At 30.6% G+C, this 27,051-nt stretch overlaps 1 non-coding gene and 1 pseudogene across 1 annotated transcript; one reads left to right on the top strand and one right to left on the bottom strand.

Moving 5' to 3' along the window:
- Positions 1-9,792: 9,792 nt before the first annotated feature.
- LOC107927105 (phosphoenolpyruvate carboxylase-like) lies at positions 9,793-13,653 on the top strand (annotated as a pseudogene).
- An 8,254-nt stretch (positions 13,654-21,907) lies between these two features.
- On the bottom strand, positions 21,908-22,014 carry LOC121212011 (small nucleolar RNA R71). Its single transcript, XR_005907223.1, has one exon. It is a non-coding gene; the product is annotated as a small nucleolar RNA R71 (small nucleolar RNA).
- Positions 22,015-27,051: the final 5,037 nt, after the last annotated feature.

The following is a 27,051-nucleotide window of genomic DNA, read 5'->3' as shown; positions in this document are numbered from 1 at the left end:
AAATTCTTTGTTATTTATATTATTTTTTATTGATATATTTATTCATAATTATATTTTTCAACCACATTTTGAGTTTACAATAATATAGTTTTAATAAATAGGGTAACTATACAAATTGTGACATAACTATAAAAAAATTTCATTTTAGACACCCAAAATAAAAGGTTTATAATTTAGCCACCCACATTACATAATTCATTCATTTTGATCACTCTTGTTATGACTCTTTCTTTAACCATATGTAGCAGAACATTAAAATGAAAATGACCATACCTAGTTGGAACTAAGGATTAGAGCTAGAGATATGGTAGTTATTTACTAGCAAAGAGCTGCAAGCAATGGCCAAACAATAAATTTTGATAGCCTATAGTATGTTTCTTCATAATCAATCCCAAGACCTAAACATGCTTAGGTATTTTATCGAATTAAAAGCAATCAAATTTGGTGCTTCCATTAGCTTTGTAATGGTTAACCAAAATTATTATTATTTTTTTTTGTAAAAATGGTTTCCCTATGAGAAAATGGCCTCTCGTTCTCATGCATATAAATTCTGTATACATATAATGGCTTATATGAATAAACTAAATTAAAAGTAGGGGTTTCTTTAGTTGAATGTATAACACCCCAAAAATCTAAATGTTTGATTGTGGAACTCGATGGTAATTAAATTTTTGTATATATGGTTATGTGCTCTGTTTATATGTTTAAGGTCGGGGGTTTGATTCACGACTTTAGAAAGTTTTGCTATTTTGTTCTAAATTAACCTCTATCCTTGAATTGTCGACTTAAGTTTAATTCTGTGCGAATCTATATAAAAAATGAGCCTGTTGGTTTACTAGTTAAGCTTATGTATTCTACTTAGTCTTGTGTTCAAGTCTCGGTGCATGCGTTAAGGAATTTTTTTTTTGCTAATTGTTAGAATTTTGAAAGGTAGTTTTAAAATAGAAATTAAACGTTCTTTCTCTCTCCCTCCCTCTTTCGTTTTCTTTCCTTTTCCTTTTGCTTTACACTGTTTGCTCCTCTTTCTCTTTTTCCTTTTTATCCCTGCTTAAATTCTCGTTCTCATCTTGCTGTTGTTGTTGGGTAAGTTAGTTTCCGTTAATTTCGTAAGTTTTGGTGTTCAATTTTTGTTTATATTCGTCGTTGTATGTTTTGGTCAAAAACTCATTTTTTTTATTACATTTCTCGATTCTCCGTCTAAATGTTTAATTACTGCACATTAGGAGAAGGTCATGAGGAAGTCGTTCCACAAATGCTTTAGATTCAGGAATTGTTGCATCGTGCGAAGGTAATGGTTGTTTTCATGTTTGGGGTTTTTGTCGATATTTTGACTTAGTTGGTCGATGATAGTTGTTGCGAATTGGTTCGTAATGGTTATGTTTTGAACTTCTATTTGTCGCTTTTAGGATTCGGGATCAAAATCTCTTGCTTCTACATCGACTCGTTAGCAGGTGCGTATCGAAAACCTGACTTTTTGTGAATTTCGAACGCCAAAAAACATGGTTATTGACGCCACATGGCCGTATGGTAGGTCATGTAAATCACACAACCATGTGTCCAGCTGTGTAACTCATTATTCACGAATTAGATACACACGGACTGAGGACAATAGCGTGTGTCCAAGCTGTGCATGGGAATGTTTTGTGCAGGGTTCACACAAACCAAGGACACAGGCGAGTGTCCAGGTCGTGTAACACACTATTTGTCCATTAGGACCACATGGGCTTGTGTTAGGCCGTGTGAGGCATACGGGCGAACATACGGGCATGTGCTAGGCCATGTGAAACTACATGGGCCAATTAGTTAGGCCGTGTGAAACCACACGGACATGTGGACCAATATTTGGAATTTTTCCCTTGGACCACAAGTGTCTTTTGACACGAATGCAGGCCTTCTATGGGGTCCGTATTATCTGAATTAAACTGTATAAACTGCTATTCTATGATCTGATGAGTACTGAAAATCTGTATATGTATTGCGTGTGAAAATCGTTAATTATATTAATTTATTCAGTATGAGTATGATTTGTATCTAGATGGTCGTATAGACTTCTATGTTAACTGACATTTGAAATCAGCATTTACATTTGGGTGGGAATGTGTGTAAATGAGGAAGTGCTCTGTTCTGGATCAGTTGTTAAACCACCAGTATCTGTAATCTGATCTGGCAGCTAGCCTGCAATTACTGAAACGTGTCATATCAACACTATGTGGTGTGTATGGTTGGATGAGTATTAATTACTCATTTTGGTGTATTGTGTTGGTCGAAAATGGTGTGTAGAAGATGAAGGTAGGATAATTACATGTGTTCTGTATCTGACAATGAATTTGACTTATTATGTGTCTGGTATGTTAATTGAACAAATTGCCTTTGAGTTTGATTCAGAATCTAAACTTAGAACTTTATTGGTTTAATCACAGCTTTATTGAATATGTAATTATTTTCCTTATTGCATTGCTAATTCATTTTTGTCGGTTGATTGAATTAAAGGTAACATTCAGACTTGATCGGGTCGGCAGACCAGGAGCTCGGTCTTGTTATTTATTAGCTTTTATTATTATCTATATTAGTGGTTTATTTTCAATATATTCGAGGAATTCGACTTACTAATATGATGAACTCAGATTAAACTTTATGTGGTTAAATTCCTTTAATTTCTAGATGACTTTAAAAAGACTAAGTTTCAGGAGTTATGTTTTGAGAAATATTTGATGTAGCTCTCCAGACTTGGCTTTGTCATCTAGGCCAGGTATGGGGTGTTACAAAATGTCTGTAGTGGTTGAAAAATTATTAATCCTTGTTAATTTCATTTACTGATTCAGTCTTCTTGAAGTTTATTTCTATTCTCTTCATGACTTCAAATACTCAATAAATAAGTTGTACGACTTGCCCACCCTCAAGTGTGGCAAAATTTTAATCATCTACAATCAACACCATCCGAGGCTAAACAATCGTCATCACCAGCATTCAGCACATTTTTAAAGCTAGCACCAAAATGAAGCAGCTAAAGAGGTAGGACCTTCAATTATAAGAAGGGTGGGCCATCTAAGTCTTGGCATTTTGTGCATCATTGATGCGGTGAGTCTCTTGGGGCCTTTGGCAGTTGTTTCTTAGTTGATTGGTGTTCATCGTTAGGTTGATTTGATGATGGCGAGGTTAGAATGTAAATTTCAGTGATTTGATCAAGTAGATACATCTCTAGTTTCTTTCTGAATTATTCTAATGTTGTAGTTACTATCAGTTTGTCTTTTTTTTTTAAAGATTATTCTGCAGACATTTGTGCATAGTTTGTAGTGATTTATTTATCGTTTTTACTATGTGTCATATATTTTCATTCTTTTATTTCATGGTCCTATTAATAATAGTTATTGATTTTAAGAAAACATTTTTTTTAAATCTATATCGCTAGCTAATTGAGTTTTAGCTTAATTGGCATTATTACTATTAAAACAATTAAAAGGATATAGGTTGAAGTGCGATTAAGTATGTGTTTCTTTCGATTTAGGGGTTGAGAGAAGTTATAAGTAGAATTAGGCATTGTGTAAAAAAAACAATTATATACTATATATAAAGCATTTGACTTAGTTGATGTCACAAGTCAATTAAGTACTAACTCAATTGAGTAATGAAAAAAATATCCTTATTTTATAAAGTAAATTATATTATTTTGAGTATGTTTTTATTATTTTATATCTTTCACATAGAAAAATAAAAAAAAAGTTACACATTATGAGACTTAAAACCAAGTCTTTACAACTTTCAACATTTATATTCTACCCTTCAATCAAATCATTTGTTATTTATATTATTTTTTATAGATATATTTATTAATAATTCTTTTTTCACCCAAATTGAGTTTGCAATAACATAGTTTTAATAAATAGTGTAACTACACGTATGGTTACATAACTATAAAAATTTCTTATTTTAGGCACACATCTGACATGATATTTCTTTTACACATCAACTAATTATTGAATGCCACATGACACAATTTACCGTGTTATAAGTATTGCATATCATTTTAAAGAACAAAAATATAATTTTTTTTCAATACTAATTATTAACCAATATAAAAGAAAAAAATAATTAAATAATTGAAAACCCCATAAATCAAAACTGTCAGCTTCTTCCTCAAATTTCAACTTAGAATTGGGAAAAAAATTCATTTTATTACTTTCATCTTCATCTTCATCTCAACTCTTACAAAGACAGATCCAAAAACAATTTAATACATATACAAAGGGAGATTTTATGATAAACAATCAAAACAATTTTTTATGGATCTAACAGCAATAAAGAAATAATGATTGAAAAAGAATGAAACCTAGATGAGCGAAAGAGCGCCAGTAGTAGCAGCAACGCCCCACATGGCAGTGGCTTGAATGTCGGCGAGCTGTACACATTGCCCAGGCTTAAGGAACCTGAACAAGGCTCTTTCTCTAGCCATTCTTGACATCTCCAAATCTAAAAATGAAACCCTAAGCCAAATTCATTTGTCTTCCTTCCCAATTCCTTCCTCTTCATTGTTGTGTTAATCCCCAAATTCGATTTGAAAAAGAAACCCTAACCCAAATTACTTCGTCTTCCCTTCTCAAGTCCTCCCTTTTCGTCGTTGCATTTGAAACTGCCGCCGGAGGTTAACATTTGTAAATATCCCAAGTTTTTTAGGGTTATATCTCATTTAAATTAAATTAGAAGTTTGGATACTAAAATGATAATTTTTTAAATGAATAAAAATGACATGAATTTTACTTTTACATGGAAAATTAAAATTTAAAAGAAAATTTTATGTTAATTTGTCTTTATGATTTTAACTAGAGTGACCAAAATAACTAAACTGTATAACATAAGTATTTAAATTGTAAACTTTTTTATTTTGAGTGCTTAAAATAAAAATTTTTTATAGTTAAGTGATTATATGTATAATTTACCTTAATAAATAACTATTTTTAAAATATAGTTATTTACTTAAAAATATTTATACTTTTAAGTTTTAGTTTTTTTTAAGTATAGTTATTTTTAAAATGATTATTATTTCATTAAAAAAATAATATTATGTTTTTAAAAATTCTCTAACTATATATTTTTATTTTTAGATAAAATGTAATATTTATTTAGACTCTTTTATCCCAATATTAAACGTTTTTTTTATTATTAGTTTGGTTAAGAAACTTGACCATGATAGTTTCATTGATCAAAACCGTTAGAATGTTTATTTTATTTTGATGCGGTGAATTGTGGTGCATAAATAGTGTATAAGACTTATGCACAAATAATATTTGATTAATTATTTTTAAGTAAGTGTAAAATGTATTTGCAATCCAAAATGATGATGAAGTAGGTGGCTTTTTCAGGAAACAAAATGAGCTATAATAAATGGTTTTATTTAAAATATTATTTTTTACAAGGGTAAACTAGAGGTAGTCAATTAAGTTTTAATTTATTCCTATTTTCTTCACTCAATTCATAGTTCAACTTTTTAGTTTTTTAACGAAGTATCTAATCGGTTAATTGATCTAAATTATCATTAACCGAATTAACCGATCTTTTTAAACCTTTAACCGTCAACCGAATCAAAATTTTTTCAAAAAAATTAACTCAATCAAATTTTTTCTGTTAATTCAATTAGTTAACCGAATTAACTGAAATTTATATATATATATTTTATTTTTGGTTAAAACAAGTATAAAACATATTAAAAATTAACTAAATTAATTGACTGATTAATTTATACTTTCAAAAAATTAACCGAATAGACCAACCCCGACTAAATAGTTATATATTATAATATTATTTATTAAGTTCAATTAATTCGGTTAACCGATCGATTTCGAATTGAATTAATCGCTAACCGAATTTCTAAAAAATTATTAACCGACTCTTGCTCGAATTAATTCAGTTAACTGTTTGATTAATTAAATTCAGTCGGTTAACCGAATTAATTCAATTTTATTCGAAATTTGCACACCCCTGTCCTAACTCTCATAATGTGCCAAACGCAAATTCAACACGCTAGACAAGAAATTCATAACTAGAGTTGCCATTAACTAATTTTAGGCTAAATATAGTTACCCATCTACGAGTTAACTCATTTTAAAATCTACCTTAAGAAGGTAGGAGAAATAATAAAAGAACAAACTCAATCTACTTACAAGATCTAAATTTAAGAGTATAGTTACATAGGGAAGGATTAACATCCCTACAATACCTGTCCTAAGACAATACTGTTCTATCTTTATCACATTTTTATTAAGATTTTTGGCTTCTCATTAACGTAAATTGTTCTAAAACTAATGACTCCGTTATCCTAGTAATTATAGAAAAATTACCTAAATCTAATGTGATATCAAAATAATCTAAATTCTAAATAAATATCAAATTATTAACATTTAACCAAAATTAAAAAAAATTAGAACTAATATTTACAAGCCTTACAAAATTGAATAAAACTTAAATTACACATTAACAAATCAATTTAAAAAACAACAAATCCAAGGCAATTTCCATAATCGATCATAATAAAATAATTACACAGTAAAAATAAAAATAAATAGTGGTTTAAGTGTGGATTGCAGTTGTTATATTTGTAGAATTAGGGATGAGCTTGGACTCTCTAATGAAGATGTAGCTTGACTTCATAAAGCCAGTTATGGTACTATTAAATAAGCTATAATATGTTGTTTAATCAAATGACAGCAATCCAAAACCTAAGAACATAGAAAAAAGGGCACTCAACCCATCTTTGGACTTTTAACTCAAACGGGCTTTAATCATTGGGCCACACCAATGTACCCCTTTTTCAAAACATAACCAAAAATTCTTTTATTATTTCTACTTTTCTTTTCCTTTCCTTTTTTAGGCTGAAGAATCATATGTGGATATCTAAATACCCACCATTTCTATGCCATTTTTTTAAAAAAATTCATATTAAATTAAAATTAGCCCAAAATTAATTGAGGGCAAAAAATAAAATAAAATCATAATTTAAAATCAACGATTAAAAGTTAAATTATTTTAAATAAGGTGCTGTTTGATAAACTGAAAAAATTAGTGTTGAAAACGAATTCAAGTTATAATTTTTTTATATATTAATTAAAATTAATTATTGAATACAATTAGATTATTTGATAAATTTATATTTTAAATTATAAAAAATAAAATTCTACATTTTATCTTTAATTTTTAAACATTCCATTTTATTCTCAACAAAAATAAAATTTTAAATATAAAGTTTTTATAAAATAATATAATATTAAAATAAAGAAGATAAAATATAATTAATTGAAAATATTCTTCATTAAGTGATAAATAGCTCTTATCTACTTATTATTTTTTACACTTTTTATAAAACATTCTATCAAATTGTTTTTATTTTGGATTATCAAACATACATAAAAAAAATTAAATCATTGAAAATATTAGTTTTCAATTAATTCAATTTTTACAATGATCTATCGAACAAGGCCCAAAATTCCAAACAAAGTCCAATTCAAGTCTTTAAATTGTGTGAGAGAAATTCAAATTAGTCCCAATTTCAAAATCAAATTTTAATTTCGATTTCAAAACTAAGTTAATTTTAACTTAGCTTTAAAACTAGAATTAAAGAAAAATGATTTTGCTCAAAAATATCATATAGTCCATGTTTTTATGGATTTAAAGCTTCATAAATTCGAAATTGTACAACTTACACAAACTTAGGTGTCTACCTTGAGGGCCACGAAAAAAAAAATTAAGGATTAAATTTATTATTTAAAAACACTTAAATAAGGAAAAATTAGTGATTTTAAAAGTTATCAAAACTGATTAATATAAATAAAAAGAATTTGCATCACCATTCGAGGCGAAAATGTGAAATAAATCTTCTTAAAATAATTAAAAATTAATTAATTTTCTAATCGATAACAACATTCAATTAAGTATTTTGAATAACTAATTGTACTTAAATAAGAGTTGTTTTAGCATTGCTTTTGAAAAGTACTTTTAAGAAATTTAGTTTAAAATTTAAGTGTTTAGTATTGCTATCAAAAAATACTTTTGAAAAATAAAATGTCTATTTTAGACATGATATTATAAAGTAACAAATATACATCTAAATAATGTTCAAATTAGTTCCATTTATGATATTTTAGCAAGAATATAAAAAAAATTAGTATAATTTGTTGTTAATATTTTAATATATGAAATATAAATTTTAAATATTTTAAAGCAATTAATATTAATTATTTATAAAATTTAATTAGAATATATAAACTATATTTTAGATATTTAAATATAACCATTAAATATTTGTAATTAGATATTAACACATTTGTATTATTTTAAGAAATATTTTTTTAATTAATGATTTTATTTTAAAATGTAATTTGAATATATAACTCATATTAGATCTTAACATAACATAGAAAATATAAACCTGACAAATTAAAATATTATATGTATTTGGATTAAAGTTTCAAAATGGGGTAATATTTATAGACCAAATATAAGTATTAAAAATTTTACATTAGCATTTACAATTTAAAATGAATGAAAAATGAGATAAGAAAAATAAAACAATGAAAAAGTAATAATACTTTCAAAAGTGTTTTTTGCTCAAGAAAAGTAAAAGTGCTTTTGAATAAGGGTTTTGAAAAGTCATTCGTTTCGGTGAAAAATTATTTGTTTAGCACAATTTTTCTTCTAAAAGTATTTTTCAAACCAAAAGTTTTTTTTTAAGCATTGCTAAATAGAGCCTAAGCCACTTGAAACGTAACTTTTCCTCAAAGCCCTTGACAGGCCTTAAATGTTGATTTGACATGCTAACATATGACTGACGTGGATAAATAATGTTGTGATAGCTGATATAAAAAAATGATGACATGAAGGACTTAATTGATTTTTAAAATTTATTTTACGAGTTTTTTAGCATTTAAGTTGAAAGTTCTAAAATATTCTTAAACATTAAATATAAAATATAAAAATAAAAAATTATTGAATTTTTTCAAAAAATTTAAAATACTATAAAATGTATTAATGATTTTATATAATTTTCTATCATTTTTTGTATTTTTAAATCAATTTTTTTTATAATTTTTATGATATTTTAATATTTTTATATATGGTTTTTGTAGAATAGTATTAAAATTTTATAAAAAATAAAAAAATAAAAAATATTAAAATTTTAGAAACCGTTTAAAATTATAAAAAATAATTAAAAATTTAAAAATTTCAAGAAAATCATATAAAAATTATTTAAAAGATTTAAAATTTTAAAAAGTATTAAAGTTTATAAAAAAATTATAAAAATTTTAAAAATATTAAAAAAAGTATATATATATTTTTTGTTAATTTTTCAATTTGGAGTTTTTGGCTTCAATAGTGAAGGGACAGAGATGTTGAAGTGTGATTGTGATTGGACTTATGAGAAGTGTCAAGTGATGGGTTTGAATGATGATGACTTTAGTGCTTATGACTTAAATTGATGATGGGTAATGATTTTGGTAGAGGAAAATTGGTAAGGATAAGTTGAGATACGATGCGTGTGAGAGAAAAGAAAAAAGAACTAGTAAATTTTTTTATTTTTTAATAATTTTTATTTTCTAATTTTTACAATATTTTAATAATTTTTTATAATTTCAATTTTTTAATTTTTAATTATTTTTAATAACTTTTTAATTATATTTAAAACTTTCTATAATCTTTTTATAATTTTTATAATATATTTATAACATTCATAATTTTTATAATATATATTTAGTTAAATTTGTTAGAATGTTTTTAAATTTTTTAGGGTCTGTTTGTTTGGAAGTAAAATAATTTTCGGAAAAGCTTTTCAACCTTTTCCATTGTTTGTTTGGCTGAAAATATTTTCCCAAGGGAAAATCAATTACAAAACATGGGAAAAGAACCCTTTAATTTTGGAAAATTTCTTACTGTTTCTAATTTGGTAAGACATTTTCAAGAAAATTAGAAGCCAACACTGATTTTCTACTTCCCCTTCCCCTTCCCCCATCCTTGACACCTGATCTTCTGCTTGTCATCAACCAAAACTGATTCTCAACACCAGGCACCAGCGTTCATCAAAGCTGTTACCCATCTTCGTCTTTCGTTGTCAAAATCTGCACTGGCATTCATCTTCCTCTCTCGAAGGTAAGAACGAAAAAAATTGATATGGGGAAAGGGTGTTGTCTTTTCTAATGTTTAACTTTGGTTTGTCTTTTCTGATGAACCCATTTTTCTTCATTACAGATTCGATCACAGTGCTTATTGCTATTTCATTCCTCAATTCTCAATCCTTTTCTCCTGCTTGAAATTTACTCGGTTTTGATTTTTGTTCGAATTTTTTTTGCACTCTTTTCCCTTTTTACTGGTACTAAGGCGTGAAGACTGCTGAACAGAAGAAGAGGAACTTGCTTTGCTTTCTTGTGATCTATAAAAGCATCTCAGCAACTTTGCTCCAAGTCCGTGGTAGTCTTGATTTCTTTCTACGTTTCTCCTGTTTCTCAGTTGATTTTTTTTATGTTTCTCTTTCTCATCTTATTTCTTCTTTGTTCATAGAACTAGTTATAGTTTAGCTTTATTTTTGTTGGAAATTTATGAAACAAAGAAGATTCCAAGGGTAAATTTATTCATAAAATTACTTATAGTTCCACAACCATTTGGCCTTTTGTTTTGAACTGAAATGGTTATCATGTAAACGACCTGGCCTTTATTAGTTTTACTTCACAGTTGACATATTTAATCCACAACTGTGAAGTGTGTCAATTACTGAAAGCATTTGTGGATTGCAACGGATGGGTGCACTTTGTGAATATAAGATATTGTGTCTAGTTAAAAGCTGATCTTTGCGCACTTGAATCAAGTGCTTACCATACTCTTCATTTCATGAAGCTTATGGTACTGATGGAGCTAGAAATCGCTTGAGCCACTCTAAATCCCCAGGCCATTTACCTTATGGTGGCAACTCATTTAATTCCTACGATGGTCATAATCGAAACATGGGAGCTTATAGAACTGAGGGATGGGATACTGAGAGACGGGGATCTGATTTGCAATCTTACAATCAGTTTGACTACCATGCCTTCCCTCAAACGTTAGATGAGTTGGAGTTAGAATTTAAGAGAGAGGCAATGGAACTTGGAAGAATTCGTGATAAGGAAGAAGATGAAGAGAATTATAAGCATCGGGAGGTAAGATGTTTATCTTGTTTGACTATCGTGTGTGCTTTTGGTGCTAAATGGTTTCTTTGACAAGCCTATATCCTTCTGAGATAAGGTAAATTTTTTATAACTTAGTTATCAATGTTGGATTGTAGCTTTCTGTACTGTTAATTAACTACAATGAACACCATGAAGTTCAAAACTCTAAAGCCAAAAACAGATGTTTTTGTTCTTACTTTGTTTCTTTACTGAAATATCTTTTGGAGTGTTTTAGCATTTTCTTGATTTATCATGCAGGCAACCTAAGGGTAACTCCTGAGGTCACAAGGGATGTTTGCTTGTTGGCTAGAATGATGGCTGCCAATTTGTACTATTCCCAGATTGAGGATCTGATGTCTGAGGTATTAAGCTAGTCCATCGAACATGCTTTATAGAGCTTTTCTGAAAGGACCTATTTTAGGCAAATTCTTTTCGATGTCTTTGCAGTTGTCCATGTGGCGTTGCAGTGATGAGCTTCGTGTTCGTGCCGATGAACTTCATAGATCCTTAAGGAGAGATGCTAAACACTGCATCGGTATACACGCTAGTTTCTGTTTTGTGTTCATTTTATTCTGAATCTAGATTATGCACTTTCTACATGATTAAATAGCTTTGCAGAATGGACTGAAGTTCTTGTTATCAGAATATACTTTGAATTGAAGTATAAAGACTTTTTCTCCCTCGCCAATTCTCCATGAAGGGATAAGATTTTTCTTTAATGTATGTTATATAGCATGCTAAAAGATTGAATTTAGACTAAGTGACTTGGAAATGGTAGTATCTACATATATTTTGTTCAATGATCTGTTATGTTGGTTAAGTTCTAATTGATGTAACTCTTGATGCAGAGTTTTGGAAACAAATCCCTCCCTACCGTGTTATTCTTGGTGATGTTAGGGACAAGCTGTATCAAACACGTGAAAGGTCATGGCAATTATTATCTCATGGTATGTCTGAGATTCTGGAGGAAGCAACTTTCACCAACATTGAGCAGGTATCTTTTTTTTTTGTCCTATATCATGGTTTTATTATTAGTTTGGAATATCCTTACTTTTCACAAGTGAAATAGAGATTTCCATATGTCACTCTACACTTTTCAAGAGTCTGTTACAGGTATGCATCCAACAAGGGTATATTCATTTTTTTCCATGTACTTGAAGAATCCTTGGAGGGCCATAGTCATGCCTTGATATGCATCGGGCTTAGGTGTTGAACATAGGTTCTTTGACAAAAATGAAGAGTCGGAACAACACAGAGAATAGTAAATTTCCTCTTTTACTATATTGTTGTAATTAGGAATGGGAAAATCCCGACCAAAAATAATAATTATTGAATTAGGTTCTGAAAGACCATTCTACATCACTCTTAAGTAACTATTTTTGTTATGATCATAAATAGCATTTTATTACGTGTATATTTTTTCTATAGTAACCTCTTCTTAACTAACCCTGGCACTAATTAAGTTTTAAAATTTATGCAGTTCCTGGAACCTCTTGAACTTTGTTATATATCACTTTGCTCTTATGGTGACCGGCCAATTACTGGTGGAAGCCTTCTTAATTTCTTGAGGCAAGTGTCAACCTTTGGGCTCTCACTTGTCAGACTTGACATTAGGCAAGAGTCTGACCGTCATACAGATGTCTTAGATGCTATTACCAAACACTTGGAAATTGGTTCCTACTGAGAGTGGTCTGAAGAACAAATGCAGGAATGGCTATTATCTGAACTAAGTGGCAAGCGTCCACTGTTTGGTTCAGATCTTCCTAAAACAGAAGAAATTGTTGATGTTTTAGACACATTCAATGTCTTAGTAGAGCTCCCAGCAGATAACTTCGGAGCGTACATCATTTTAATGGCAACTGCACCTTCTGATGTTTTTGCTGTTGAGCTCTTGCAACGTGAATGCCATGTGAAGCAACCATTAAGAGTTGTTCCACTATTTGAGAAGCTTGCAGATTTGGAGGCTGCACCTGCTCCTTTGGCTCGGCTCTTCTCAGTAGATTGGTACAGAAATCAGATCAATGTAAAGCAAGAAGTTATGATTGGGTATTTAGATTCAGGTAAAGATGTTGGGCGTCTCTCTGCTGCCTGGAAATTATACAAAGCTCATGAGGAGCTTATAAAGGTTGCTAAGAAATTTGGAATGAAGCTAACAATGTTCCATGGTCGTGGTGGGACTGTTGGAAGAGGAGGTGGTCCAACTCATCTTGTTATATTATCTCAACCACCAGAAACTATTCACGGATCACTTCGTGTTACAGTTCAAGGTGAAGTTATTGAGCAATCGTTTGGGGAGGAGCACTTGTGCTTTAGAACACTCTCAGCGTTTTACAGCTGCCACACTTGAGTATGGTATGCATCTGCCAGTTTCACCAAAGCCTGAATGGCGTGCACTGATGTATGAAATGGCCATTTTTGCTACTTTAAAAGACTGATGTAGCATAAACTTTGTTATTGCTGAAGGATTTGGATACATATGGTTAGGGGTGTGCAAAATTCGGATAAAACTGAAAAAATTTGATTAACCGTCCGAATTCGGTTAATCGGTCGGTTAATCGAATTAATTCGGTTGGGGGTTAGTTAAATTTTTTTTAAGTTTTCGGTTAACGGTTAATTCTGTTTGAAACCGGTCGGTTAACCGGAAAAAATTAATAAAAAATTATAATATATAAATAGCTCACTATTCACTCAAACCCAATCCAACATAAACCCAAATACTCAATCTAATATATATTAACTCTAGTACCCAACCCAACTCAATCATAAAAATTACAAATAATTTAATAAATAAAAATAAAAATCTAAAACTAAAAATAAAAATAAAAAAATATAATTTTATACAAATAATTCGGTTAATTCGGGCAATTCGGGTAATTCGGGTAATTCGATTAATTTTATACTTATTTTAACCATAAATTAAAAAAAACATATAATTTTCGGTTAATTCGGTTAACCGACCGAATTAACCGAAAAATTTTCGGTTCGGTTAATTTTTTTGAAAATATTTTGGTTCGGTTAACGGTTAAAAATTTTAAAAGGTCGGTTAATTCGGTTAATATTATTTCGGGTCGATTAACCGACCGGTTAACCGATTGAACACCCCTACATACGGTTGGAGATGAAACGCATTCATTTTTCAGGGTTCTAGTGCTGAAAGCATTTAATATTAATTGTGGTTTGAAAATTAATTTATAATTATTCAATCATTGTTTAATTTTTTTATAACACAATTAGAAATAATTTATTTGATTTTGGTTATTTTTAATTTATTATATATTTAATTTAATTTATTATTTATAAATAAATCATTGCAACATATGTAAAAATAATTTAAAATATAAATTTATTAATATATATAAATTTATTAATATATGTAAAAACAGCTTTTCCGAAAAATATTTTCAGGAAATCTGCCAAACAACAGAAAATATTTTACACAGATTTATCCAAACACCAGAAAAGTAAATTATTTCCAGAAAAATAAATAATTTTCATAAAAACATTTTACTGACAAACAAACAGAACTTTAGTTTTAAAGGCAAAAATAGATCATAAAATAATTAAAAAATTAAATTAAACCTTCTAACATTATCACTTTTTCAAATCACCGGCCACATCAATTACATTCTCATTATTGGGATTTGATGGAAAAGTAAAATTACAATTTATGATTTGAAGGGCTTAATTGGATTTGGATTAAGGACTTAATTGCTTTTGTAATTTTACTATTCTTTTGTACTTTTTTATATTTAAATATATTTTTAAAAAAATTTAAATAATGATATTATCAAAGACATGTGGTAGAAAACAATTGACTAGAAGCTTCTAGTATCATTTTTATGCAAAAAGTACCAGAATAAATTGCATTTAGCATATTGCAAAAAATAAGTCTTAAATTATCAGTATACTTTTAATTTTATAAAAAAATAATTTTTGTTATTTATTTAATTTTTTGTCCCATTTAACCATTAATTATCAAATTATCTCAAAATAGATGAAAAATTAATATTTATTAACTTTGTTGACATGACATTTATATGATAGTTAATGTGTATCACATGTTAGTAATTAATTAATTTTTTAAAATTTTAAAATATTTTCACAATTTTTATAAGTTTTAATAATTTTTATTTTTTCGAACCTTTCAAATTTTTAAAAATTAATTATTTGCTTATGGATCCATGTGATAATCCATATGTATGTTACGTTAATAAAATTAATAGACGATAAATTTTCTATTAATTTTAGTGTGATTTAATAAATATAGCATGTTTAAGGGTTAAAAGAGACTTTTTTTTTAAATATATATATATTAAGATTGAAGGATGAAATAAATTATGATACCTAAATTATCAATCTCAAGCGTTACATTTCTATTCTTCCCTCATAAATGAATTAAATTAATATGTTGGTTACTTGTTAGTCAGTAAGCTTCTTCTGCATAAATGAGGCTATTAATGTGAAAGACCAACTGGAAACTATGAGAGCCTCTCATTTGAGATTTTTTTATTATCATTAATTGTTTATGTATGGTTTTTATAATTTGAAGTTATTTTAATTTTTAAAAATTAAATAATTAATTTATATATGATGAGATTTAAAAGTATTATTTATATTGATAAAGTTAAAATTTTATTACTGCTGATTGAGTCTCATCTCAATTGGTATAAGTATTATTGTTAATATAAGAGAATGTAAATTTGAACGTATTCAAGATTATTATCATCTTATTTATAGGTTAGGTAAGAATTTTAAGTAATTTTAAATATTATGTAAAAAAAATATAAATAGTTGACACTTGGGCGCAAAGATTTATTCTTGGTTTGTTTTTAAATTTTAATTTTAGTTTTACATTTTAATGTTATTTTAAATTATATATTATAAATTATTTTATATATATTTTCCAATCAATTTTTTTGTACGACTTACACATCATTAATAGGATTAAATCACTGCAACATACGTTACTAGCGGACACTTTTTACAATCGATCCTAAAACGTGGGCATGGGGTATTCGATCTATTTTAAAGATAAGTATTCGATCTATTTATATAATCTCAAGAGTTTTTAGTGTTTTTAAAACTTTATTTCTTTTATAGGCTTAACCCACTAAAACAATAGTTGAATAGGTTTTTCTCTATTTTTAAATATATTTTTATTTTTATGAAATTTTTAATAATTTATTTGATTGAACTGGATAAATTAAAAATTGGTGGTCTGATCGGTTCGACCATTATCCAATTCTAAAAATTTTAATCAAAACCATGAAACCCAAAATGCTCACAATTGTATAAAAAGCCTTAGATGAGAGGAAAACGAAAGAAAGAAAATATAAATTAAAAGAATATATGTAAAAAGAATAATATTTTTTGTCTATTTTTGTCATGTTGCAATTTTTAATTGGTCATCTTTTTTTTTTAAATACACTTAATGGTTTGGCTAACAATTAAACTAATAGAGGTATTAACTTGAGAAAAAAATAGTTTATATACCACTTGTGACCTAAAAAATGCTTAGATATCAAAATGTAAAAAGGAAAACATAGTTTAGGTACTAATTTATGGTTATACCTTTTTTAGATACACTTAATGGTTTGAATAATAGAGATATCAATTTGGAAAAAAAATAATTTAAGCATCACTTATGACAAAAATAAATATTGGATACTAAAATAAAAAAAAGGTATAATTTAAATATTTAAATTGTTATAAAAGCATATATTTATTTACTTTAAAGCAAGGATAATGTAATATAATAAAAGAAGTTTTGAGTTACCATTATGTCATTTAATTTTTTGTTTTGTTGATCCTATTTTAAAATAACTTGTTGACAATTTATTGTTATAGTGTAGATATATTTTATACATGCTCGTTAACTTAACGAATTGAAGGGCATCTCCATCCAAATATACACTCCGATAGCTAATTCAAACACCCATTTTAGATCCTTACTAGCTGCATGAGACGTACCAATATAAAGGTTACCAAACAATAACGCTGATCTTTTCCACTCTTATAAACATTATTAAGGGCAGCATCAAAATTACCGTACCTAGTGGTGAAACATCCCTCATTCGACTAAATCCCGGTCTTAAGCTAGTGTTTGGTCTTATGCATTCCAATTGTTCCTCACAAAGTGACAAGTATCTTGTGTTGATCTTTTCTTCCCATTGTGCAATTCATCATTTCTTCCCCATCTAGCTTAAGATAGTGGGCACAATAAGTACCATCCTTCAATTTCCTTCATCCTTACAGATTCTACTAACCCAATCTCCAACTTCACCAAGTTTCTCACACTCAACGTCCAATCCAAGTTGTTCCCACATATTGTTAATGCAATTACAATTTCGTAGTGCATGATGAATGCGTTTAACCGCACCACTACAGCTGGGTAGTTTTGGTGTTTTTCTATGTGATGCTTTTAAATGTAATTATCGAGAATCCGATTATTGATAAAATTATTGATAAAAGTTTTGACATAGTGCTAAAGGTGTTGATTATGTGAAATTCATGGTTTTAGTTAATTGATTACTTTTTTTTTTGCTAATCTAGGCTTTGGATTTTCTTTGCGTTGTTTCCGCATCAAAATTTCTTCAAGTGTGTACTGAAAACTCGAGTTTTTACAAATTTTGGATGCCAGGAAACATAATCGTGTGAGCTACATGACCGTGTAACTCACTGTCTACCAAGTAAGAGCCACATGGGCAAAGGACACAGGCGTGTGTCCAGACCGTGTGTGGCCATGTTAGTGTAGGATCACACGGGTCAAGGACATGAATGTGTGTCTAGGACATGTAACTCACTAATAACAAAATAAGATCACATGGGCCAAGGACACGGGCGTATGTCCAGACCATGTAACTCTCTGATTACAAAATAATGATCACATGGGCGGAGGACATGACCGTGTGTTAGGCCATGTAAGACACACGAGCATGTGCCAGGCCATGTGGGGTCGCATGGGGTAGCTACCCAGGCCGTGTGAGACCACATGAGTGGGTGGGTCAGATTGCAAAATTTCGCCATATTTCGAGCATCGCTCAAACTGAATACAAACCTTCTGTGAGGTCATTTGAACTGAATTTAACTGCATAAACTGATATTCTATGATTTGGAACTTAACTACTGATTATCAATGTGTGCATTGTGTTTGACTAAAATTACTAGAATTGATCTATTGTATACTAGTATGAGTATATTTAATATTCGTATAGAACTCTATATTAATTGTTATGTGAAGTATGTATATGCGTTGGATGAGAATTGAATCAGGAGGAAGTATTCTATTCTGAATCAGTGGTTAAATCCTTTGAATCCATATGCTAATCTGGCAGCTAGCCTATAATCTCTGAAACGTGTCGGATCGACTCCGAGTAGTGTGTAGAGTTGGATGAGTAATAAATACCCTATTTGGTGTGTTGGGTTGGTCGGAGATGGTGTGTAACGATTGGTATTAAGTAACTACATCTGCTTTGTTCTATTCTGCATCTGATTATGCCTTGATCTGTTATCCGTCTGTATGACTCTGATCTGTAACTGGATGAACTGTTTCCTGAAGCTTTTTTTTTATTGAAGCTTTGTTCTTCAAAGGGGACAATTTTGTTTCTTCTTTCAGGTCAAATTTGAATCTTTCTCGAGTCGAACAACTTTAATATGATCTTGGTCTGATCCCTTATCACTCAGTTGTTCAGCAACAATTGAGCTAGGTATCGATTCCTTGGACCCTTAAGGCAAAATTGAACTATGACTTAATTGTTTCAAGACCTATAAGCAAGGTATTGAAACCTTGAACTAGGGGATCAAAATTTTAAGTTAAAAACACTCCAGACAGATACTAAAACACTTCTTACAAAGAAATCATCAAACACACTTGAAAATGGGCATTAAAAACATGCAGACCATATCAAAGCACATACTAATTCAAATTGGTGAATATTATAATTTAATATCATTAATATTACTTATTCTACAAAATTGATTGATTGATACGCGTTGATTTTTTTTTTACGATAAATTAAGGACATAATAGTTGTTCCAATAGCTACTTCAACAGTAACAATAATTATAACAAAAATTGAGAAAATATTTCCTTTTAATTGCCAACTATAAAAGAATTCAGAAAATATTACAGAATTTATGTTAATCACATTTAATATAAGTTCAAGACACATAATAACCCTAACCATATTTCGGCTCATGATCAATCCATAAGTACGGGTAGAGAAAATAGGCACCCAAAAAACAAGTAAATGTTCAAGCATCATTAGACAAGTCCATGTCAATTTTGATTCATTATTAATATGAATAATAATTCAATAGATTTGATTGACTAGAATTTAACCAAAAAAAAAAAGAATCTATTGAAAATATATTGAATAAACGAATTTCTATTTTGTACATGAGTAATATTCAAATAGAATTCAAAGAAAATTGATATGATAAGACAAAAAAATAGAAAAAGGTTTAATTTTAATTGCTTGCTATTCCTAGTTAGAAAGATTTATTATTAACAAGCCACAAAAATTGCACCTAGCAAAGCAACTAAAAGAATTATTGAAATGAATTCAAATGGAAGAAAAAAATCGGCTGTTAAATGAATTTCAATTTGTTGACTATTACTTATCAAATATTGTTGATAAACCGTAATTTATACATATTTTTATCCCATGCTTAGCTCATTTATGGATGATTTCTCCTTAGACTTGGTGAATTCAATGCTCCTAATTCTTTAATTTCATGTTTTATACTGAGGTGAGCATAGGAGAGTAAAAAAAGTGAGAAACGGGCTGAAAACGAAAAAAATGGACCCACATGAGAAATCAACACGGCCTGGAATTTCTCATACGGGAGTGTCACACGGACGTGTCCATTTGGCAAGTTCGAAGCACTACTTACACGGGTAGACTACACGCCCGTGCCTATTCAATAGCCTTGACCACGGGCTGGACTAATCGCACACGGGCATGTCACACGGGCGTGTCCCTGTCGAGTCCAAGTATAGTCCTATTCGAAAAAGGCCAATTTTTAGGGCTCTTAGGCATTTTAAAGCCTATTTAAACACCTAAGGAGGCACTTAGAAGGGGGACATGGAGTAAGAGGCAATGAATTACTCAAGGGAAGCCGATTGGTCCATCTCGGAAGTCAGATTCATCATCAAGACTGAAGATCTCCCTTCAATTTCCATTCAGGGGTTTTGGGTTTTCTTTATGTTTTGTATTCATTATTCTTCTGAGATGTTTTCTTTTATAATTATGAACTAAACCCCCTAAATACCTAAGGGGAATGAAACCTAAGACAGATCTTGTTATTATTATCTGAATTGTATAATAAATAATTGACTTGTTCTTAATTATGTGTTCTTAATTCTTGTTTTAATATTCCAGAATATTGATTCAAGTTAATGCTCTTATTCAGAGGAGGAAGAGACCCTGTCTAAAAGTAAATTTTTCATAATTAAACAGAGTTGATTGCACGCCTAGAGATAGGGTGATAAGATTTTGTCGGATTAGGGTGAAACCTAATAAGGGGATCCATAGATCGAGTTAATGCAACACTAGGGCATTAATTAGAAAGAGATTTCAATTAATCAACCTAGGGTTAGACGTTATTAGTCTCGAGAGAGATAATAATATAACTTAGGGATTTCTACGAATCAAGTCAAATGAATAAATCGTCTGGTTTAGAGTCAAATAACAAGTGAATCTAGGTAGATTTTTCCTTAGGTATTGTCTTAATCAATAGAGTTTTCCCAAAAGCTTTTTCCCAAATTTCTCTCTGTGCACCCTTAGTTTAGTTAAATAGTTTAAATAAACAAATCCCTTAATTTTTAGGCTAGATAATAAAAAGGAAGTAGTTACTAGTACTCTTGGTTCCTTTGGGTTCGACAATCCGGTCTTGCTAAAGCTATACTATTGTTCGATAGGTACACTTGCCTTCATTGTGATAATAGTTAGTTTCAAGAACGATTAATTATAAATTTTTAAAACCTATTGCGAATATCACGTATCAAGTTTTTGGCACCGCTACCGGGGAACTAGGATATTAGGAACACTCAATTTTTATTACTTTAGCCATTTTACTTTATTTGCAATTTAAATTTTTATTTTCTTTTCTAATTTTTTCTTTTATTCGTTCATGCCAGGTTTTTATAGTGTATGACTAGAAGAAACCCTTCGGGACCATTACTATTTGATTGTGAGATCAATCACACAATTCACAGAAACCGAAGAGAAATAAGGCGAAGCTTAAGATACACAGAGGAAGAGCAAGAGGACAATATTTCAACCACAACCGAAGAGATGGCTAAAAACCAAGAAAATCCGCTACCTCTTGCCATTGCTGCTAATCAGAGTCCTGCTCCACGTATTATGTATGATTATGCTAAACCTTCTTTAACAGGAACTGAATCAAGCATAGTTAGGCCTGCTGTTGCTGCCAATAATTTTGAACTGAAACCTAACACCATTCAAATGATCCAATAGTTTGTTCAGTTTGATGGTTTGCAGGACGAGGATCCCAACTCTTACTTGGCAATTTTTTTAGAATTTTGCGATACTTTTAAAATCAATGGCGTTTCTGATGATGCCATCCGCCTTCGGTTGTTTCCCTTTTCGTTGAGGAATAAGGCTAAACAGTGGTTGAACTTGTTACCACGAGGGTCAATCACTACTTGGGAACAAATAACCGAAAAGTTTTTATTAAAGTATTTTTCGCCAGCTAAAACAGCTAAATTACGTAATGATATCTCCTCTTTTGTGCAGATGGATTTAGAAACACTCTACGATGCATGGGAGAGATACAAGGACCTTTTGCGAAGATGCCCTTATCATGGGTTACCACTCGAGCTGCATGTTCAAACGTTTCATGATGGCTTGAATCCTTCGACTCAATAGATGATTGACACAGCCGCTGGCGGAACTATCAATAATAAGACACCTGAGGATGCTTATGAATTTATAGAAGAGATGTCACTGAATAATTATCAGTGGCAAGTCATGAGGACAAAGCCAACAAAAGCAGCCGACATTTTTAACGTCGATTCAGTCACCACGCTCTCCAATCAGGTAGAGCTTTTGAATAAAAAAATTGACGGTTTTCTTGATTCTTCATAAGTTTACCCAGTAATGTAGTGCGAAGCAAGTAGAGGTGGATCAAGCAATTCAAAATACCCACCGTATGGCCACAACATGGAGAACGAGCAGTTAAATTACATGGGTAATAATCCTCGATCTCAAAATAATCCTTATAATAATACTTACAATGCAAGTTGGAGGAACCACCCAAATTTCTCATGGGGAGGCCAAGGGAATCAGAGACCACCACTTCCAGGCTTCCAACAACCACCCTACCAACAAGAGAAAAAGCCGAACCTTGAGGAAATGCTAACAAAACTCATCTCGGTGTCAAAAACTCATTTTTAGAATATCGAGACTGTCACACCCATATAACCCGTATCCGTCGCCGGAGAGGGTTATGAAGAGTTACCAATCCAAAACACTACATTTGTACATTCACATTTACATAATTTCATTAGCAATTATATGCATAGTCAAACGCAATCAAAGATCGAAATTCAGACTTATACCGACATTCAAAAGTTTCCATATTCGCATGGCTTATATACAACAACATCTCAAAATATCATTCACTTAAGTCTATTCTATACATGCCATACTAGCTCCAAAACATAGTAGTACCAAAATGATAGATAATGTGACGAGTTGCTGACAATCCCTCCCCGAGCAGGTGACTGAAGTCAACAATCTATAAAACAGAGAAACGTAACAAACAGAGTAAGCTTTCATCAGGTTAGTAAGTTTTAAGTAATGCAAACAAATAAACTCAATTATACATCAATTATTCAATTTCTCAATAGGCCATTTTCTAAATATATTACCATTTGGCCGAATATACACAAGCACATAATGCACATTTAGCATTCTTATTTCACTTAATCTGAATTCATATAGCATAAATAAATAAACTACTTTCGCATACTTTCACACATTGACCGAATGTATCATGATCATAGATATAGATATAACATTTATTCACATATGTATCACATTATACACTTATGATTCAATTCAAATCATACTCACATATAAGTACATAATACGTACCTGGCCAACTTAACATATTGAATGTATTCATTTGTCATTCTAACACGAGGTATCTTAGTCTTAGACTTTTATCAAATCACCAACATTCTGCCTGCTAGGTTTTAAACCCGAATTTATTCACCGGCATTTCTCCTGCTAGGCTCGAAGCTCGATATCATTTCACCGACATTATAGCTTGCTAGGCTCGAAGGCCCGAATAGTATCTCACCGGTATTATAGCCTGCTAGGCTCAAAGGCCCGAATAGTATCTCACTAGCATTATAGCCTGCTAGGCTCAAAGGCCTGAATAATATCTCACCGGCATCATAGCCTGCTAGGCTCAAAGGCTCGAATAGTACTGTACGATATTCAAATCAACAAGTTTCATATAACACAATCACACCAAATTAGGTACAAGCATCATTCGAATATATCATCCTACAAGCATCATTCGAATATATCATCTTACATTTTATTCACTTTTATTGCATTCCATCACTCACATTTATCATTTGATAGTTTACACATAACATCTTACTCATATTCATCTAACACTATCATTTCATCATAAAAGCATATCACATTTTACTTCCATTACAATTGCCATTCGGCCATATACATATATGGCAAGTAATACTTAATTATCATAATCTGTCATGTCATTATCGAATATTATTTATATTTAACTACTTAAAACTTACCTTGAATATTTTCGAACAGTCTCGGATCGGCTATTCAACTACTTTCTCTTTTCCCCTGTCCAACCTTGGTTCTCTATGCTCTTGAGCTAATTCAAACAAAATTTAACTTATTAAAGTCCCATCACGCTAGCTTATGGCCGAATATGACAAGAAATTTAATAGGTCATATAGCTACTTTTAGCTCAAATACAAAATGGTCATACACATTTTTAATCACATTAAGCAATTTAATACAATTAATTTAACATTTCCTCATGTACACCTTTATGACCGAATACATATATCAAATAAGTAACTTGCCTTAACACATAACTCACTTAGCCAAAGTACATATAACCCTAATGACCGAACATGTACATTACCAAAATTCCTATGACTTAACCTATAACCTTCATAGCCGAATATTCATTGTATGCTTAGTTCACATACACAAACACAAAACTCATATGGCTTATCATATTTTCATATACATATCTTTACCATATAGCTGAATATATATATAGCTCATCAAATAGGTATTTATTTACGTTTCCCTTTTAACACATATTGATCAACTAGTCCATGCATTAGCCTTTGGCACATTCGGTCATTAAAGCAATAACCTATTTAACATTCAAGCATTTTATACCAAAATTTCTCCTAAGGCCGAATTCATCTACAAACTTTAATACTTATACAAAGTTTATATTTTAAATAATTTATACACACACCATTAACCTAGTATCAATTAACTAAGTACTTTAACAATTTTCTTTAACTATGAAACTCATTCGGCAATGATAAGGACAAATTTAACAAGCTTTAAATTCAACTTATAATTGTGCATATACCATCAAAGCATCCACACCAATTTATTATCTAATCATTCATAGCCGAATACACATATTTCTTTCATTCATTCTTAACAAAATTTTATCAAGCTTAAATCTCCATTCTATCATTTTAAAACACACATTACTCAAATGTTATCTAAATTCACATTCGGCAACTACACATACACACAAGCCGATTTTCCTTATCATCTAAACCACCTATATGAACATTTAACTAGCTCAAACTTCACCTGTCTACCATTACTTATAAAAAGAACATGAAACAACAACCATTTCCTTCAATTCAATTCATGACCGAATGCTCACAACACAAAAATTTTCAAAATTTAAACATGGGTTAACTAAGCAATGCTTTAACCATTATAATTTCGCAATAATATCAAGAAAATACATGGAAAATACCTTTGAATCATGTAGTAAATGACTGAATGTTGCTTGAGCTTTTTTCCTCTCCTAATTTCGACTATGAAGAGCAAAGATGAACAAGCTTTGTCCTTTTCCTCATTTTTTTTATTTTATTTATCTTTATTTTATAATAATAATGCCATTAAATTTTATAATGCTAATTTAAAATGCATATATTGTTTATCATCATCGTTATGGCCGGCCACTACAAATTAAAGTGGGAAATTTGACATGCAAATCCACCTATTTTACACCATAAATTATTTGGCCACTACAAATTAACCTATCACATTTTCAAAAATTTTCACATAAGTCCTATTTAATAATTTCACTTACAAATGACAAAATCAAAGCATGAAATTTTCACACATGCACTTTCACATATAATAAGCACAAAATATAACATTTAATTATTTTTGTGACTCGGTTTTGTGGTCCCGAAACCACTTTACGACTAAGGTCAAATTAGGGCTGTCACAGAGACAACACTTAAGAATCAACAAGCATCGATCCAAGGACTCGAAACTCAAATAGGTCAGCTCGCTAACTTGATATCTGAATGACCACAAGGTAGCCTGCCGAGTAACACTAAATCTAACCAAATGGAGCAAATCAATGTAATTACCATTCAAGATGAGGAAGGGTTAGTTACACCTGAACCAGAACCGAGGCAAGAAACTATGGTAAGTACCGGTAAGGGTGAGGTGGACCATAATGACCAGAAACCGGTAAGTAAAGAATACAAACCTCGTGTGCCATACCCAAACGCGACAAGGAAAGACCGCACAGAAGAACAATTCGATAAATTCCTTAAATTATTAAAGAAGTTAATATTAACTTACCATTTATTGAAGCTCTTTCGTAGATGCCAAACGCAGTCAAATTCTTAAAAGAGCTTTTAACAAATAAGCGAAAGTTGGATGAGGCGTCGCATGTGGAGCTAAATGCCGTTTGCTTAGCCGTACTATAGAATAAGCTGGCCAACAAATTAAAAGATCCAGGGAGTTTTACGATTCCCTGTTTAATTGGTAGCCTAGATGTTAATAATGCTTTGGATGATTTAGGGGCTATATCAATGTCATGTTTTACAAAATGTTTAAGCAACTAGGTCTTGGGAAACCTAAACAAACTAGGATGAGTACTCAATTAGCCGATATGAAAATCAGATTTTCTAGGGGGATTATTGAAGATGTACTCGATAAAATTGACAAATTTATATTCCTAATTGATTTTGTTGTTCTAGACATAGAAGAGGATAGTAACGTTCCTTTGATTTTAGGGAGGCCCTTTTTAGCAACCGTGATAAACCTTAATTTATACATATTCCTATCCCACGCTTAGCACATTTTATGAATGATTTTTCCTTAGATTTGGTGAACTCGATGCTCTTAATGGCTTAATTTCATATTTTATACTCAGGTGAGCATAGGAGAGTGAAAGGAACGAGAAACAGGCAAAAAACGGAGAAAATGGGCCAACATACGAAATCAACATGGACTAGACCTCATACGGGCAGGCCACACGGCCGTGTCAATTTGGTAGACTCGAAGCACGACTCACAGGGTGGACCACACGCCCGTGTTATTTAACAGGCTTGACCACGACCAAGTAATCGCACATGGGTGTGTCATACGGGTGTGTTATACGGGTGTGTCCCTATCGAGCCCAAATTGAGTCCAATTCGAAAAAGGCCAATTTTGAGGGTTCTTAAGCATTCTAAAGCCTATAAATACACCCTAGAGGAGGAGGAAAAGGGGGGGACACAGAGGAGAAAGTAGGGAACTGCTCAAGGAACGTCGATTGATCCATCTCAGAAGCCGAATTCATCATC

Source organism: Gossypium hirsutum, chromosome A12 (genome assembly GCF_007990345.1).
Source record: "Gossypium hirsutum isolate 1008001.06 chromosome A12, Gossypium_hirsutum_v2.1, whole genome shotgun sequence".
NCBI classification, from domain to species: Eukaryota; Viridiplantae; Streptophyta; class Magnoliopsida; order Malvales; family Malvaceae; genus Gossypium; species Gossypium hirsutum.
This window is presented reverse-complemented; position numbering and strand designations above follow the sequence as displayed.